We start from the raw sequence: 20038 nt of genomic DNA, 5'->3' as shown, positions 1-20038 counted from the left end.
CATGATCTGAGCTTGGGCTTGTTGATGCCAAGTGACTCTCCATGATGTCAGTCCCTACGTAGTAGCCCATTGAGGTGTCTGACCAGGACCTGTAGTTTATGCATTGTTTATGTCTTGGATTCAGTCATCATACTAGTTGGCGTGTGTGTTAGCCATGGTTGTTGTTTTGTGTGTGTGTGGTTGGATCATTATCTCCATCAGCACGATGGGTGTGGACCTACGGGTGCCACGTGGTTGGGAGGCGTAGCTACCTTCACCACTGCTAGGGACCGGTGTACAGTGACGGTCTATTGTTCTAGCATGATCGTTGCCAGATGTGTCACTTGGTACTTCGGTATATAGAGTATGCTTCTTGTGATTTATGCTCTCATTATGATGTTATCATGCTTAGATGATGTTAGTTTTAACACTTTCCTCATTATGATGATTAGCATGTAGTAGATAATGTTATCAGATTATAGGGTTATCTTATGTTCTACTAGCATGATAGATTTCATTACTTATATTGTAGCATGTTTAGTAGTGATGTCCCTATCACGACAGCACTGATGATCTAATCAGTGGCTTGGGATATCATGCGCAGGGGATGGCTAGGGCCCACGATGGTCCTATGATGCCATTGACGGTTGGGAGGAACCGCGTACTTAGTTGGTTATCTTGCTTATTGCAATGTTATCTATGTTATTGCGATGTTATTTCAGTTGTCGTGATGTTTCCTTTCTGTACTTTCCCTTCTTTGTTGGATAGATGGTTAGATTTCATTTCCTGTTACTCAATTTTGGTTCGAGTGTTTTGGCCTCGAAATGTGGATCCGGTACTCCCCGATGTGGAGGTTCTTTTGTCATTTTTTCTCCGTTTTTGAGTTTTGGAGGTGTTTTTATTTTCTATGGGTGACATTTTTTCAGCATTGTGTGACACTGATAAAGTATCGCACGCCCATAGAAATAATGTCGCATGAAACTAAAAAGTGTCACACGCAATACTGAAGAAGTATCGTACGACACTGGAAGAGTGTCGCACGGCTTTATGAGAAATGTCGCACGATACTTTTCTAGTATAAATTGATGTATATTTAATTCCTTATACTTAAGATATATTTTAATATATGCGATGATTCATTTGAGATGGGTTTCAGACCTCTACGAGCTAAGGTGTGGATTCTAGGAAAAATCAGGGCTTCAAAAATTCAGACTTAGCCAAAATTTGAGGGCTTCAGGATTTCAGACTTATTCCGTTTCCTAGAGTTAGCTTATGTCTTTCAGCTTGGTAGGCCTTTGTGGTTTTTGTGATTGTGTTCTTGTTGGTAGTGGCGTTTGGAGATCCATTGGTGCTTGGTTGTCTTTCAGTCTTCCGTTGTGATCTTTTGGTTTGTGTAGGTTGTATCATGTGCACTTACACTTGAAAAAAAAAAATTGTTCTAACTTGTTTTCCATCCTTGTTTCCAAGGATCTCCGGGCAGGGCATTACAAAGATAGCTTGACCATGTTAGTTTCATCTCTAATCTCATCACCAGAATTTTAACTAGAATCATTAGTAATTTCCTAGTTTTCCTTGAGATGGATTTGATTTTTAGAATTTGTTCCCTTTTGTTCCATTATCTCCTTTTGATTCTCTTTATTTAGGCATTGGTTTTTGATGACGAGGGATTTTCCTTCATTATTATTCTCAATTTCTATATCTTTTAGACTCTTAACATTAGAAACATCCTTTTTTTTGGGTATAGCTTGATCACTCTAGTTCCCCTCATTCTGCTCTAAGACTTTAGAGATAGATTTTGACTCCACATTCCTATCTTTACTACTCTCCCCCTCATGCTTAATGAAAAAAATACCCCTACTTCCATAGTAACCATCTAGATTAGAATTCTTAGTATGTTAATGAAAAAATTCCCCTACAATTCAACACAATATTAATGGAATCTTATGATAATCCACTAAATACAAAAGGAAATGACTTTGCAAATGAATAATTCATATTCCCATTCAATCAAGAAATAGATATTGAGCTAGACAAATTCTTTTTCTTCTGCAATGAGAATTAGAAAACCTATAATATTTGTAGTCAAAGAAAACCTTTGACAAAAAAAATTCCTCTAGCATTACAAGCTACTCCTCCTAATCCATGATCTAGTGATAATCCTACACCACCATGCATGCCTCTCCCAATGCAAAACTCCTAAGTGCTTGATAATACATCTAGTATGATAAAAAATCTAGCATGGTCAACTGAAAAGTTTAATACAATATAATAGTTAAAGAGGACTGAGGAAAACATCTCAATGTATAATATGTTATAGAGATACCCCAGCCAAAGGGAAGCCTTGTTGAAAGCATTGGAACACACTAAGGAACTTATCGTCACAAACACCCAAAATAAGTCAACCCCTCAAGTCAACACTATTAAAGATATGCCCTCTATATTCAAAGATAAGGTGGAAGTGTCACCCTTCTTATTAAGCATTAGAATCTTTGGGAAAAATGTTTATAATTTTCTCATTGATTTTGGCACATCAAGCAATGTCATGTCACTCCTAATATCTCAAAGGCTAGGAGTCACTCCATAACCAACCAATCTAGTAGTAATACAACTTGAAAAAATGGCTTTGAAATTGATTGGTGTATCAAAAGATGTGCCAACTAATTGATTACACATCCTTGGATCCAAGATGTCATTGATATTCACATAGTGGATATCCCTAAAACACACACAATGCTTCTAAGTAGAGAATGAACCAGATATTTAAGAGGATGATTCTCTAATGACTTCACCCAATTATTATTTCCATAGAAAGGAATTACCAACTACATCAAGATTAATGGTGGGCCTAAGCTAAAGAAAATGATTACAGAATATAATGCTCCTAATAAATTATTATTTTTCAATCTAACATGGGCTCCTATAGAGTTCTAGCACTTGATGTACTTAAGATTAAAATATTTGATGGTAGCCCTACTAAATTTTTGCAAGATTTCACCCCATCGAATGAACTATTCACGCAACTCGTGGACAACATGGTTTCCAACTTGTATTATCTAAGATAGGATGTAGACCCAAATATCCTACTACTCCCCAGATTCTATTGATTACAATGTGTTATCCATTCTTACTTTGAATGTTCTAGTTTTCAAGATTCCATCACCACGGTACTAATCCAATTAATAAAATTAATCAGCATGAAGCTAGATAGCCTCCTAGTGGTGAATGATGAGATAATAGATGACACTTCTAGAAATACTACAAGGGGCCAAAATGCTAATGACACTTTCATTCACTAAGAAGAGCCAAAATCAAAAAATGAAGTCCCCATAAAAGAAGTTGAAGAGGACCTTAATGCATCTTATAGTGATATGTCCTAAGATTGTAGGGCCTTGTCCTCTCCCCCTAGGAATTAATCACTATTCAAACAAGGTAACACTTTGTAAAAGCATGAGGTTGGGTCTCTATGGTAGTGTATCCTTAATCCTAGACTTCCAAAATCACCAATGTTATCAAAGAAATCAAAGAAAAAGAGCATGAATCAACTATCGCTATATTGGAGGACATGGAAAGAAATGCACCAATGCTAGCGCAAGAAAGTATGGAGTGGGTCACCAAGAAAATTTCTTTCAAAGATCAAGTAAAAGAGATGGTCAATAAAAATAAATACAAATCCAAAACACCTAAGGAAGAAGAGATTCAGACTCTATGTATTGAGAACTCCAAATTCAAACAAAGGGCTAGGGCCATAACTAAGTTGATCAACCCTAGAGATAAATCCTTCTACATCACCTACTACCTATCATTTTTATGAACTAACAATGTGGCAAAATATGAGGCCCTCATATGAGGTCTTCTTTTTGCACTTGAAAAGAATGTCAAAGTGCTTGTAGTAGAAGGAGATTCACAACTGGTAATTTGACAAGTTAAAGTAGTTCACTCTTGAAATGACAAAAGGTTGATGACTTATTGAAAGAGGATTTTAGATTTTATGAATGAATTTGAGGCACTAATCATCAAATCCACTCCTAGAAGGAGGAATGCAATTGCAGATGTTCTTGTTGTCTCCACTAGCACATTAGAGCCTATTGAGAAGAAAAAACTTAAAAGACACTCCATTAAAATTTTCACCACCTTGTTAATCCCAGATAATATTACTAATTTTTAGGTCTTTTAGGATGACCAACACATTCTAGAATTCATAATGTGTATCAATTTATTTGAAGGGAATATAACTAATGAAAAGTTTGAAGAAGACCAAGAAGAAGAAGATGAAAACTAGGACAACATCATAAACCTAAAATTAAAAACTATCCTTAAGGGGGTGGTTGAATTAGAACACATTTTTGACCAAAATGAATCAAAATTCCATAAGAGGACTGCCAAAGTAGAAGGTAGTGATAAGTGTGGTTCTTAGAATACTGGGTACTAAAGATGATCCTAAAATGGTAAAAGATTGAGAAAGTATGCAATGCCTAGAAAAGGGATTAAATGTTATGTCACATCACAAATTATAGGGATGTTACTAAACAAAATTTTGCAGAACTTAAAACATATGACCCCAACATCATTACACACAATATCCCTCTAGTAAAACCCAATTCCAAACCCTTTTTTCAAAGGCAAATGCTCACGAGTCCAAACATCGAACCACTGATAATGAAAGAAGTTGATAAATTATTGGATGCCAAGATCATTTTCCCTATTCAACATTCTACTTGGGTTGCTAATTTGTTGCTAGTAAGGAAGAAAAGTGGGTAGATTTGACTTTGTATAAACTTTAGGAACCTGAACAATGCATTTGAGAAGGACAATTATGCAATATCTTCAATTGATAAAGTACTATAAATTGTGAATGGATCTAATATGATGTCATTTCTAGATGGGTACTCCAGATATAATTGTTGGAAATATTCAAGCTATGCTAAGTTACTAAGAGGGGAGGTGTGAATTAGTAACTTCTAATGGTCCAACAATTTCAACTCTTAATCCAACAATCCAACTAGAATTTAATCCATTATATATAATTTGATCTAATTACATGCATAAGAAACTAAAAACATGAAAGAATTCATAACATTGTGACACAAAGATTTGGTGACCCAGAAACCTTCCAAATAGAAAGTAAAATTGGGGTGGAGATGATACCCACAAACTTTAGTACTGTAGTATAAAGTTAGCCTATTAAAGCTTACATTGATCACTTCTAATGATATACCCTATTAGGAGCAATAAGGACTACTTAGTCCACCTTGTGAAAGGATTTACAAACATACAATTAAGTATGCACTCAATAAAGAGATTTACAAAAGACTATTAGGTCTACCTTGTTAAAAGATTTGACTTATCCACTTGTTAGGATGAAATAGTAGATGATCTTTGATCTATAACTTGGTTTACTAAATGAGATTCCTTTATGTGCTAATCACCTTGCTGTGATAGATATGACATTGCTACTCCTTATACTACTATAGCCTTTGTAATTCACTCTTTCTACTTTTCTCTAATTACATTCACACTCCTTACTTCCTTACACACTTAGATATGATATAATTCATTGCATATATACTAATCTAATTATACAAATTACAAAGTCAGCCATGATAAAAGTTAACACAAATATTGATCCAAGAGGATCTTCAGGACCTGAAATTGAAGTGTTCTAGTTTCTCTTAGAAGCAATGCCATTGCGTAGAGCACAGAATTCTGAATCCGGTGCAACTTGAATGGGTGAAAAAGGAGTCTGTACACTTAAGTTACAGCCAGTCAAAGTTGGGTCAACCTCAGGTATAGAGGCCATCAGAAAGGTGATAATCCAAACTCCTCGAAATCGGTCAACAATGGATTTCAAATTGAAGAGCTCTCCAAGAGCTTTCTAATGATGGTCATTTCATTGAAAACGGAGTCCAAATGTGGAAGATATCATCATTTGAAGTTACGAAAAAAGAGAGGGAAATGATGATGTCAGCATTGTGATGTGACACCTACATGTCGGATGGTGTAATGTATTTCACCAAAATACTTGTTCGGATTTGAACCTCTAACCTATAGGCTCCAAGACACGACTAGTGGCCATTGAGCCACCACTTGAATTTGAAATTGAATAGGTGGACTTTATATTTAAGGTTTATTGTGCCGGAAATGGCTTTTAAAGAGCGGCCGATGGGATTGGAACCGCCGACCAACGGCTTGTTTAAGATAGTATATCAAATCCACCAACCAACCTATTAAAAATAGGTTTGGTTAGGATTTCGACCCCTAAATTTGGATCAAGGCCAAATTTATAAAAGGCCAAAGGGGGTAATATGAAATCCAATTCATTAATAGGCCCTATATTTAAAAAAATGGTTATAGCCTAATTTTGACACATTTTGTTGTATAAAAAGGGCATTGTAGGCCATTGTTATGGGGGAATGTAGAGGAGAAAGTGAGAGTTTCTCTTATGAGAAGAATTCTTGTAGGGGATGAATTATGATGTAATAATGCTCGATCTTTGTAGTAAAGCCTTTTAGGAAAAGTCTTTTCTTGCTCTTTTAGAAACCAAACTTTTGGCTTTGAGAGCTTGTATGCAAGGTGGTTCGAGTAAGGATTTTGTATGAGGACTTTGTGGATGGACTACAAGATGTTGTAATCAAATTTTGGAGCATTATTAATTAATCGGTCACTCAATTGAGATGGACCCGAAGATGTAGTCTGTTCAGCCAGATGAACTCCGAGATCAAACTGGTTCTCTCTCTCTCTCTTTCTCTATTTCATGTGCTTTAATGTGCTATTTAAGTTTTAATTAACTTTCATTTATACATTGCACTAGCACATCAGGGGTTTCCAGAATAATTAGTTCTCTGTAATTACCTTCCATCTGCTTTATGTCATTTCTTAATGTTTAATGTATTTTTAGTTAAACATTAGGCATTAAGCTTTTTTACATTTATTCTGCAATTTATCACTTAGTATAACATTGCCTTGGTCCTAATCAAATCAAGTTTGGTATCAGAGCCTAGTTTGGCAGATTGTATATGAGTGATTGTAGGTGTATGTATAATGACATCAGAAAGAGAGGAAGTAACTCCAGCTATAATGGCAAGTATTCACTCCATCATAGAGAAAGTGGAACTACTCATCCAAGACCGTCGAGAAGAAGATGATCGAATCCAAGAATTGAAGGAGGCCAATCATCAACTTTGATTGGAGAATGAAAATCTTCGAAGGATTCTAGAAGAATCTAATCGTGAGAAGCAGAGCTTGCATGAGATGTTTCAAAGGGAAAACATTGGAAAGAGTCCTCTTCATTTAGAGAGTGTGGGCATGTATGCGCCAAGCCCACGAGTAGAAGGAAGTTCCTCATACTCTCCACTCACTCCCCCTGGAAGTTCCTCATACTCTCCACTCACCCCTCCTGGAAGTATGCCTGCTTCATTAGTTGTGAAGTCTTTGCCGAAGCAAGGATTCCCTTGTGGCCATGGCACATGGGATAATTTTGGCTCAAAGGAGAATTCCAGCCATTGTGCTTTTTGCGAACAACTGAAGTACTTGAGACAGTTTCAAGCTCCTACCAACCATAGTGGTTGGATAGAAGCATCTTCTGCATCAGAACAGAAGCAGGAACTTGAACATCACTCCATTGGAAGCTTTGAGAAGCATACGAAGGGCATCGGTGGGAAGCTAATGTCCAAGATGGGATACAGGGGAAAAGGCCTGGGCATTCAGGAACAAGGCATGACCCATCCTCTTGAGGCAAAGTAGAGGCCTCAAAAGCTAGGATTGGGATTCAGAGAAATTGACAAGAACTCTGAAGCCTTGTCGAAGATGAATTCTTTAGACCATGTAGAGGCTGAGTCTTCTATGAAGAAGAAGGTCAAGTCACATGGTAAAATCCAAAATTTTTGTAGCCATTGCCAGATAAGCGCCCATTGGGTAGAAAAGTGTTGGAAGTTGCACCCAAAACTTTGACACTTCCCTAAGTTTGTTGCAAAATCTAATCAGCCTGGAGCAGGTAGGGAAGGGATCAAGGTGGTACCCGACACCACCAAGCAAGAGACTAGGGCACAGGTAGCACCAGTAGTCTCTACCACTCCTGAAGCAGTCCTTGGGGAAGCGCAATAGAGGAGTGAGAAATCCTAGAAGGGAAGTTCTATTGAACAACTCCGAAAGAGTTGGGAACAGTTTTCTGCAAACTAGCAATATCAGCTTTTTGAGTATTACTTTTTTAGGGTAATGTTGATAGTAAGCTAGTATGTTTTTGAGTATATTACTCTAAATAAAATTGTATGTAATGAAGTTGTATAGTCCTAGGGTTGAGATATTTGTTCGGCTATTGAAAGCCATATCTCTTGTAATCTAGATAGGAGGATACTTTGAACTTCTTATTACATAATTTTTTTGGTGTGAGGCTCTTCAGAAGAAGCACCTGTTACGGCTATTGTGACCCTGAGTTGCAGAGAATGGCTAGCTAATGCCTTTAAAGTTCTTTGCTTTACGATTCAGTCAAAGATGGTTAGTTGGTGACCAATGTTCCTTCAGGTCTTTACCATGACCTTGATGCGTATGCAACCATTTGGAGCTTTATGGTGACACCTTTAGTCAGCTTTTTTGAAGTACAAAGGTGAAGGAATGTTTCAAGCTGAGGCTTTGTTACCATCGCTCGTGCAATCTGCAAGAAGGAGCATCAAAGTGACTAGGCTGGAATGCAGACATGAGCTACCATCGTAAGAAGCATTGAGTGATAGGTTTATCATGCTCAATTTTTCTTCTTACTTTATGGTTTGTCAAGTTCCATTTGTACTGCATTCCTTTTCTTTAGAAGTCCTAGTGTGACTCAAGTACGAGTCAAATGTAAGCATTGTAGTGAACGCTTCAAAGGTGGCAACAGAACTGAGATTTGTAACCAAGGAGCTTAAAGTTCTACTGTATATGCTTTTGGCAGACCAAAAGCCTTTTTAGTGTGAAGCTTCAGTTGAAGAGCACTTTTCAGTTAGAGTTGTTGAGAATGGTCAACAGTGACCTTGTTTGTTCTCAGCTTGAAGACTCAGTTGAGGCCATTTTGAAGATACGTCTGAACTCAGTTAAAGTTCTTGAAGGATGTTATCAATGACCTCATTTTTTTAGATGAACGTGACCCGAGTTGTATGGTGGAGCCTTGAATTAGCTATTCTGACATACAAAGATGAAGGAATATTTTAGGCTGAGGCATAGATACCATGCTCGAGTAGTTGGAGGAGCAACAGAAGCATGTCCAAAGATGGCAAGAGATGCAGAATGTGAACTACCTGTGAGAAGCACTAGGGGATAGGTCTATCATACTCAGTTTTTACTTCTTGCTTTAGGTATTTTAAGTTCCATTTTTGAACTGCATCATGAGGAGTTGTGACTTCTTGCATTGTTGAAGTGTAAGGCCACACCAGGCAGATGCGACAGTGTGTCTGAGAGATTCAGATTGTGGCAAGTGGCAAGATGTTGAATGCGAGATGTTTTGAAGGAACTATACACTTTTGGAGGACCAAAAGTTCTTCAGTGGGGAGGTTTGATCCAGGAGGATCTTCAGGACCTGAAATTGAAGTGTTCTAGTTTCTCTCAGAAGCAATGCCATTGCATAGAGCACAAAATTCTAAATCTGATACAACTTGAACGGGTGAAAAAGGAGTTCGTACACTTAAGTTACAACCAGTCAAAGTTGGGTCAACCTCGGGTATAGAGGCCATTAGAAAGGTGAAAATCCAAACTCCCTAAAATCGGTCAACAATGGATTTCAAATTGAAGAGCTCTCCGAGAGCTTTCTAATGATGGTCATTTCATTGAAAATAGAGTCCAGATGTGGAAGATATCATCATTTGAAGTTACGAAAAAAAAGAGGGAAATGATGATGTCAGCATTGTGATGTGACACCTACATGGCGGATGGTGCAATGTATTTCACCAAAATACTTGTCCGAATTTGAACCTCTAACCTACGGGCTCCAAGAGACGGCTAGTGGCCATTGAGCCACCGCTTGAATTTGAAATTGAATAGGCAGACTTTATATTTAAGGTTTATTGCACCGAAAATGGCTTTTAAAGAGCTGTTGGTGGGATTGGAACCGCCGACCAGCAACTTGTTTAAGATAGTCATAGCTGTTGCGCTATATTTAGTATCCTTATCAAATCCACCAACCAACCTATTAAAATAGGTTTGGTTAGGATTTTGACCCCTAAATTTGGATCAAGGCCAAATTTATAAAAGGCCAAAGGGGGTAATACAAAATCCAATTCATTAATAGGCCCTATATTTAAAAAAATGGTTATAGCCTAATTTTGACACATTTTGTTGTATAAAAAGGGGATTGTAGGCCATTGTTATGGGGGAATGTAGAGGAGAAAGTGAGAGTTTCTCTTATGAGAAGAATTCTTGTAGGGGATGAATTATGATGTAATAATGCTCGATCTTTGTAGTAAAGCCTTTTAGGAAAAGTCTTTTCTTGCTCTTTTAGAAACCAAACTTGTGGCTTTGAGAGCTTGTATGCAAGGTGGTTCGAGTAAGGATTTTGTATGACGACTTTGTGGATGGACTACAAGATGTTGTAATAAACTTTTGGAGCATTATTAATTAATCGGTCACTCAATTGAGATAGACCTAGAGACGTAGTCCGTTCAGCCAAATGAACTCCGAGATTAAATCGGTTCTCTCTCTCTTTCTCTATTTCATGTGCTTTAATGTGCTATTTAAGTTTTAATTAACTTTCATTTATACATTGCACTAGCACATCAGGGGTTTCCAGAATAATCAGTTCTCTGTAATTACCTTCCATCTACTTTATGTCATTTCTTAATGTTTAATGTATTTTCAATTAAACATTAGGCATTAAGCTTTTGTACATTTATTCTGCAATTTATCACTTAGTATAACATTGCCTTGGTCCTAATCAGATCAAATATTACAAAGTCGGCCCACATGAAAACATTCTAGTTTTGAAGACTGACTTGGTGAGGTTCTGATACTCAACATCCACTGTTAGTGCTCAGCATTGTCATGCACTTGGTAGATGTAGAAGCTCAGTCCATACTGATCACTTCCAAGTAGTCTTGAACTTAGTTTGCACTAGTGACTTGGTAGATACTATGAAACTCATCATATAAACTAAGTCTCTTGATTTACATTGTATGACTCAATTAACACTATCACTTTCAGCTCAGTATAAATTGAGTCTCTTGGTTAACACTAAGTGACTCGATTAACATTGGATTCGCATCACATACAGTAAAAACTTAGTGAGCACTACACATCTTGTCTTGCAGTGATAAACTCAACATGAACTAAGATGCATGGTTTACACTGCTGGTCTTCACTATAACTATGACTACTCGATAACCACTAAGATTTTCCCAAAGGAGTTGGTAGCAATTGTAGAACTCAATAACAACTAAAATGCTTGGCAAATACTAATAGATATACAGTAATCTTGGTAGCTATATATAATCTGAATAAGTGTGTATCACTAGTAAAAAACTTGATTGATATGTCAACAATCTCCCCCTTTGGCATTAGTGACAAAAAAACTTATATGCCAAAATTGAATTCGAAAAGTTTCCTGAATACCTTTTATCCATCACCTTGTGATACTAGCTTGGTAGAGTATACTATTTATGAGATTTTTCAATATTGATTTTGTAAGGGATATATCTATACATGGTAAGGTTCTTTCATACAGTATAGTATACATCTTCTTGCTATATAGAACATATCTCTCTATATATATCTTACTCCCCCATTGATTTTGCATGTTCTCCCCCATAACATATGTCTTTCTCCATACATATATCTTTCTCCCCCTTTTTGACATTAATGCCAAAGATGTATTCTATTTACTTACGTAGTAACACCAAAAAGAGATAAAAAATCTAAATGTACCTTGAGAATGATTGCCAAGGTGTTATCCCAATTATCTTATAGAACCTTGCATGTGTGAAGTGCAATTTGGACCTTTTCAAACAATTCTATCATATGATCTACAATGGAGAAGTTATTGTCATGGATGAGAGTTTTTGAATGTTTAATATGTTTCTATGGTGCATCCATGATGGGAAGAATCATATTTTGTATATCTATCAATGTGGATCTAATCCTTGCTTCTTCTTTAAGCAATTTTGCTCACATATCTAACAAAAATCTTATCTTTTGAAAATGTGTAGAGCTTGAACTAGGGTCAAGTTGCAGATACTAAGAACTGGCTTTCAAATCTTCATCTATTTTGGAAATTTTTTCCTTTATTTCTTTAGTAAACTTAAAAACATCACATAGCTTTCCAAAGAGTGATGACACATTTGTACAAGATTCTTTGAAATTGCTCAAAATTGTAGAAAGTTCTACTTGATAAATAGCTATCTATTGAGGAATGTGCTCCAACACTTTATTATCAAACTTCTTCTCTTCTTTTTGCACTAGCTTATCTTGTCCCTTAGTATCTTCATTAAATTTTTGTACTACCTTTGCTAGCTGATACAAAATTGGTTGAGAAGAGTCAACCTCAATACCTATAGCCTCTACCAAAATGTTCTTTGCATCTTCAATTATTTTAAATTTCTTATCTCTCTCCTTTCTTAGTCTTTTCTATTTAGCCTTCTTCTAGAGGAGTTCATGAAATGATTGCATTTGGTCTAGAGTAAGCTTGGAAATGTTCCAATTTGGGCTTACAATTCCGTCATCTAAATCAATTTCTTCCTCTAGCTCTTTCCCTTTACTCAAAATTTTTATGCTTAATTAAACCTTGTGCTCAACTGTCCTTACACTTATTGCTTTTGTACCCAGAATAGAAACAATTGTAGACATTCTAGGATTAATTGTAAAAACTAATACTATGCTTATTGAAGGAATATTTATAGAAATACCTAAAGAATCCAAAATTGATGTGCTCAAAACTAAAGTAGTCAAAATTAGTGTGCTAAAACTAAAGTAGTCAACTTGGTTGATGAAGGAAGCATCTACAACTCAGTAGATGAAGCGGAGGTCACTTCTATTAGTGATGTGCTAAGTTGAGTAGGATCAAAGAGTGATTAGATGTTTGGATTAGCACTATTGGTCACAATCAAACTTGCTGGGCCTATCTCCACACTTGATATTGTCACTAGTTTTCATGGAGAGTGAGGAAGTGAGGCAATGACTATTGTAGCTACCTTAACTAGATTAGTCTCCTCATCATCTTGCTTTGCTTCCTCAATAGCCTCTTGTCCTTTATCCTCTTCATCTCTTCATTTTCAAAATGAGTTGCTTCTTCAACATTCTCTTCTTCATATTTCTCCTTCTCTTCTTTATCATCATCATCTTTAACATCAACTAGTAAATCACCTAGCTTATGTAATAGATAAATATTCTTCCAAGTGTTTGGTGCATTCCCTGCAACATGCTTGATGTTTTAATCAAAACTAGACATGTATCAAACTTTAGAGTCAATTTTTATTCATTTTTCTTTAGTGACTCTTTTACCTTAGCATTTGATATGCTTGGTATTAACTACCTCAAGGTTTTCCCATCTATGTCTTTGACAGTTTGCATGGAAAAATCCCATCTTGGCTTTATCTTTTCCAACAAAATATTAGGAAGTTGATAAGTAAGCTGGTCTAGTGAGTATTTCCACTTACCCATTTTGTTCATCACTAGGTCTTCAATTTTCTTCTTTTCTTCCTCGGTCCTAGTCTCATATTTCAATGCTTTAAAGTTGGTTATACCTACTCCTTGAAGTTCTTTTAGTCTATCTTGGAAGGTAGGCAGAGGTTTCTTGAATATAATATCTCCTCCTTCCTTGTTAGATTTCTTCCTTGAGGATCTCCTAATGAAAACTGTAATGGATGGCTCTTGTGGCTTGGTGATAATCACCTTTCCTTGCTTCCTTAGATTTTGTCTCATCCTCTACTTCCTCATCTTCACCTTTTCCCTCGATTAACAAAAGGGTAGAACTAGTTTTCAATTTCACAATCCTCTTGTTTCCTTTGTTTACTGCTTGAGGGAGCTTTATTCCAAGTCTAATCCTGGCCTTTGCTTCATCATATGTTCCAAAATATGTAGCCTTATGATCAACTAGCTCATTGACAAGAGCTTTAATGATGTCTTTAGTTTCATCAATATTAACCTCATAACCAATAGGTTCTACCCATGTAATTCTAGGCTTAACTACCTGAATGTATACTTTGTCACAATCCACCATGAAACATACATCATCCTTATAATCTTTAACTAGTTTCTTGGGGATTCAAAACCTATTGTTCATTTTCTCTTTGAATACATCAAAATAAGTATCCATAATACTATTGTAATTTTTACCCATTTCACCAATAAACTCATTTATCTGATATAATATAGGCACATCTTTTCTCCAAAAAATAGTGCCTTTTGAAGGGAAGAATTTCTAAACATAAAAGAATAGACAAGTTAACAAGGAACTAAACTTACATGGGTTATTCTTTGAATTCCTTATGCTTTCCATATTTTTTTTAAAACTATTTCAACAATAGCTTGGCAATGTCAAATGATAAGTTGTTATTTACCACCTTGTATGCCAAGTCCATAGCTTCACATGACACACTGTTTAACTTGCTAGAGCTATATATTTTTTGTGTAATGATGTGAATACCAAACTTCAATTCCATATCTAAAACACTACTGATCTTCATTCCTCTATTGTATCATTTTGCTAGGGTTTTCTTTTCAAGTTTAGCTTGACCTAGGGTTTTTGTCATTTTGGCCTTGGCTAGGATTGGGAGGCTAGTGATTTGATGAATCTACTTTGTGATCAACACTGGTTGTTCCAACCACAACTAACCATTATGCACCCGATTGAGGATAAACCTAATCCATTTAACTTGAAATTTGTGGGGCATGTGAGGGATGTGAGTTACCCCTTTGGTTTGCAAGTGTTGGTGCTCAGATTTCAAAACTCTATTTACACATAGTTGGCCTAGGGCATCATCCATTTCTAATGTATCAATCTCTTGAATAACACATTTGAAATGAGTGCAAATATCATTGATCAGAAGTACCTTTAGAGGGATTTGAGATTGCACTCCACTCAAATCTAGGGTTTTAGTGATCACATGAGTGAGCTTGAAATTTGGCACTTTCCATTCCATTCCATGAACCAACATGTTAGATCCTCACTTAACCTTGTTGCTACTAGATGCCATCTTCACTTGGTAGGGTTTGAGAGAATTCAATAACTTTTGCTATAGATTCACTCAATTCACTTAGAAGCTTTGAAGATCACACTTTCACAATAGCACTTGAAATTTCATGGTAAGAAATGACTTTAATTTCATGATTTTTGTTAATTTTTTTCCATAAATGCTTAGTACAAAAGGTAGATCAATTGACATCATGTTGATAGACTATCATCCACTATGCATAAATTGAACACCCTGCAAAGTCTTCGTGACTTAGTAACCATAAGCATCTTTATCACTCCTAACCTTGCTCGGTAGAGTCTTTGACCCAACCTCACTTGGTAGAGAAGATAAATTGGTAGACACTTGTACTTGGTGATCCCTTTGTATCCTGAATATTGATTTGGATCATTTTTCTCTTTTCAATTTGGAACTATTTTGGATGTCTTCTTTGATAGCATAGTTCTAGTTTCTTCTTTGACAACTCAAGTAGAAATGAGATAGTCACCCAATTCTTGAGTGACTTGATCATAATTACTTGGACATGTATCCTCAGTAGACTTAGGAACCCATTTTTGTCTCATCTATTTAAGATGTTACCAGCTTTTGCCTTTTTCTCATCTTCAATTCTACCAGTCTTCATGTAGTTCTTGCCAAGATGACCAAATTCTATACAAATGAAACATATTTTATTAGTGTCTCTTTTCCGTAAATGATTCTTTACACAATTTATTCCAATGTGTCCAAATTCTCCACAATAATGACATCTACACTAGGTGTTGTGTAAGTCCCAACCAAATATTGCTTTCACAATTTGCTCTACTAGATTCAATACCTTGGTTTTTCATTCTAATGACTTGTGTCCATGTTTCTTACATTTGTGACATTTGCCTTCAAATCTTGGTTTCTCTTTGCATTCATTAGCCTTATGACCATGCTGATTGCAATTGTAGCATTTTTCATTAAATTTTTCTTTTCCATTGCTCCAACATTTGTTTGATGTATGACCTACTTACCATAGTGATTGCAAGTAGGTCTTTGGTTCTTTTGAGCTCCTTTCTTGGATAATTCTTCTTCTTTTGTATATCCAATTCCTACTTTTCCTTTTCGTCTGTAAAGATTTTACTCATTTAATTGATTCACGTCTTCTTGTGATTTTATCATTCTTTCATTGATTTGTCTCTCAGAATTTAGATCATTTTGTAATTTTTCATCGATTTGCCTTTCAAAATTTAGATCATTCCTCATTCTTTCATTGATTTTCATTTCAGAATTTAGATCATTTCTCATTCTTTCATTTTCAAATGTTACTCTCATGATTTCCTCAATTGCATTGGAGAGCTAATCAATAAGGTCTTCTTGCTAAAGGGATTGGTTCTGAATTTCATTGTTCCTTCCATCTATCTCTTCTTTTATCTTGTTTTTCTATTCCATGACTTTACATAACCTTACTGCTTGAATTTCTTGCTCTCTTTTAAGTTTTTTTTATCTCTTCTTGTAGGGAACCATTCTTTTCTAGGAGTTCTTTGATTTCTTCATTGGCTTCATCTAAATTTCTTGAATGAAGGCCTTCAATTGTTTCTTCAATGTAGAGATGATCATTCATTTGAATTGCAAGTTCTTTTCTTCCTTTTGAGGATTGAGAGAGATGCTCCTTTTCTTTCTTGAGTTGGCAATGGTCATTTCTAAATCTAGCTTCTCATTGCCAACAACTTTGTCTAGTCTGAATATCTCCATGGCTTTGATCTTTGCTCAAGCTCTTAAGATTTCTCTTGAGAACCATAATGCTCTAATACCAATTATTGGAAATATTCAAGACTATGCTAAGTTATTGAGAGGGGAGGGGTGAATCATTAACTTCTAATGGTCCAACAATTTTAACTCTCAATCCAACAATCCAATTAGCATTTAATTTATTACATATAATCTAATCTAATTTCATGCATAAGAAACTAAAAAACATGAAAGCATTCACAACATTGTGACACAAAGATTTGGTGACCCAAAAAGCTTCCAAATAGAAAGTAAAACTAGGGTGGGATGATACCCACAAACTTTAGTACTATAGTATAAAGTTAGCCTATTAAAGCTTACATTGATCACTTCTGATGATCTTTCTTGTTAGGAGCAATAAGGACTACTAGGTCCACCTTGTGAAAGGATTTACAAACATACAATTAAGTATGCACTCGGTAAAGAGATTTACAAAAGACTGTTAGGTCTACCTTGTTAAAGGATTTGACTAATCCACCTATTAGGATGAAATAGTAGATGATCTCTAATCTGCAACTTGGTTTGCTAAATGAGATTCCTTTATGTGCTAATCGCCTTGCTGTGATAGATATGACTTTGCTACTACTTTTACTATTGTAGCCTTTATAATTCACTCTTTTTTCTTTTCTCTAATTACATTCACATTCCTTAATTCCTTACACACTTGGATATGATACAATTCATTATATATATACCAATTCAATTATACAAATTACAAATTCAACCATAATACAAGTTAACACAAATATTACAAAGTAGGCCCACATGAAGACATTGAAGTTCTAAAGATTGACTCTGTGAGGTCTGATACTCGGCATCCACTGTCAATGCTTAGCATTGTCATGCACTTGGTAGATGTAGAAGCTTAGTCCATATTGATCACTTCCAAGTAGTCTTGAATTTGGTCTACACTGGTGACTTGGTAGATACTATTAAACTTGTCATATAAATTGAGTCTCTTGGTTAACACTAAGTGAAACAATTAATACTGGACTTGCATCACATACACTACAAATTCAATGAAAATTGCACAACTAATCTTGCATTGGTAAACTTGACATGAACTACGATGCATGGTTTACAATGTTGGTCTTCAATGTAACTATGACTACTCAGTAACCATTAAGATTTGTCTAAAGAACTTGGTGGCAACTATAGAACTTGGTAACAACTAAAATACTTGGCAAATACTAATAGTTGTATAATAAGCTTGGTAGCTATATACAATTTGAATAAGTGTGTTCACTAATAAAAAACTTAACTAATATGTCAACAATAATTAGGTAATGGTGGATGAAGAGGAAAGATTGAAAACATAAAAATTAATACTATTCTTAAGGGGGTGGTAGAATTATAACACATTTTTGATCGAGATGAATCAACATGTGATAAGAGGACTCCCAAAAAAGAAGGGAGTGATGAGTGTGACTCTTAGAACCTGGGTACTGAAGATGATCCTAAAATGGTTAAGATTGGGAAAGGAAAAAATTCCTAGAAAAGGGAAGAAATGTTACATCTCCTCATAGAGTATAGGGATTTTATTGCATGAAATTTTGAAGAAATTAAAACATATAATCCAATATCATTTCACACAATATCCCTCTAAATCTCCATGCCAAACCCTTTTGTCAAAGGAAAAGACTCATGATTCCAATTATTGAACCATTGACAATGAAAGAATTTCAAAAATTATTGACTGGTAAGATCATTTTGCTTATTCAACACTCTACTTGGGTTGTCAACTTGGTGTCAGTAAAGAAGAAAAGTGGGGAGATTTGACTCCATATAAAGTTTAGGAACCTAAACAAAGCATCTCAGAAGAATAGTTACCCACTACTTTTACTTGATGAATTACTACAAATTGTGAATGGATTTAAGATGATGTCATTTTTGGATGGGTACTCAAGATATGATCAAGTAATGGTGTATGAGGAGGAAAGACTAAGAATTTCATTCAATACAAAATGGGGACATTTGTGTATAGGTGAATGCCCTTTAGGTTGATCAACATTAGAATAAAATTTCAATGAGCCACAAATGAATCTTATAAAGGATTAGTAAACAAGTGTATTTTGATTTACATAGATGACCTTATAGCCCTCTCAAAAAATAGGAGAAACCATATAGAAGATTTAAAACAAGTGCCTAATAAGTGTAGGAAGTTTGGTAAATCCCTCAATCCTAAGAAGCGTTCATTTAGGGTTACAAAAGGGAGGCTTTTGGGACACATCATTTTTAGAGATAGTATTTTGGTTGACCCAAAGTGAGTAAAAGCAATACTGAAATTATTTCCATCCAATAGCCATAAAGAATTAAAATATTTCTTTGGGAAGATTAACTTTGTGTGAAAATTCATTAGTTGTTTTTCCAAAATAGTGTGCCGTCTCAATGACATGTTGGAAAATGGAGTTAAGATTGAATGGACTCCCAAGGTCAAGAAATCTTTTGAAGATACCAAGGTGACCATTTCCACCACCCCAGTGCTTGCAAAGCCTGATTATCAATTACAATTCAAATACTATTGTTTTGCATCAAAATACTCATACATGGGCACTCTCACATAGAAGAATGATAATAAAAATGATAGACCAATTGATATTATGAGTTGTCCTCGAAAAAATGCTGAGTTAAATTACCCTAATCTAGATAAATAGTCATTCATTTTGGTGAAAGAAATCAAGAAGTTTTCCCACTACTTACTACAAATAAAAGTGTTCACCATTATACCCTACCCTATGGTAAAAACTTGTTAATATAGAATGAGATGTGTGATAGAAGAGGGAAGTGGATGGCTATCTTACAAGAATTTGACTCAAAAATCCAACCCATTAAGCTTGGAAGAGGACAAGACTTAACAAAGATGATGGCCAATGACAAAGAAAAAGGAGTAGTTTCATGTATATAAACAATCAAGGGAATCATATTAGATATTTGGTACCAAGAAATTTTGTATTACCTATTTCAAAAATTATTTCACCAAGGGATGGGAAGCTCACAACATAGGGCTTTGAAGATGAAATGTGAGTCCTACATGCTAAAAGATGGAAATATCTATAAGAAAAACTATGAGGGAATATATGTGAAGTGCCTAACTATGAGGAAGACAAGGAAGTTTTGGCATAATGCCATGATAAATATAGCACTGAGAATGGGTCAAAAAATTCCAC

The sequence above is a fragment of the Cupressus sempervirens genome, chromosome 9 (genome assembly GCF_028749045.1).
Source record: "Cupressus sempervirens isolate cs-2001-9-10 chromosome 9, ASM2874904v1, whole genome shotgun sequence".
Taxonomy (NCBI): domain Eukaryota; kingdom Viridiplantae; phylum Streptophyta; class Pinopsida; order Cupressales; family Cupressaceae; genus Cupressus; species Cupressus sempervirens.
The sequence above is the reverse complement of the archived record's forward strand: the minus strand, read 5'-3'. Positions refer to the sequence as shown.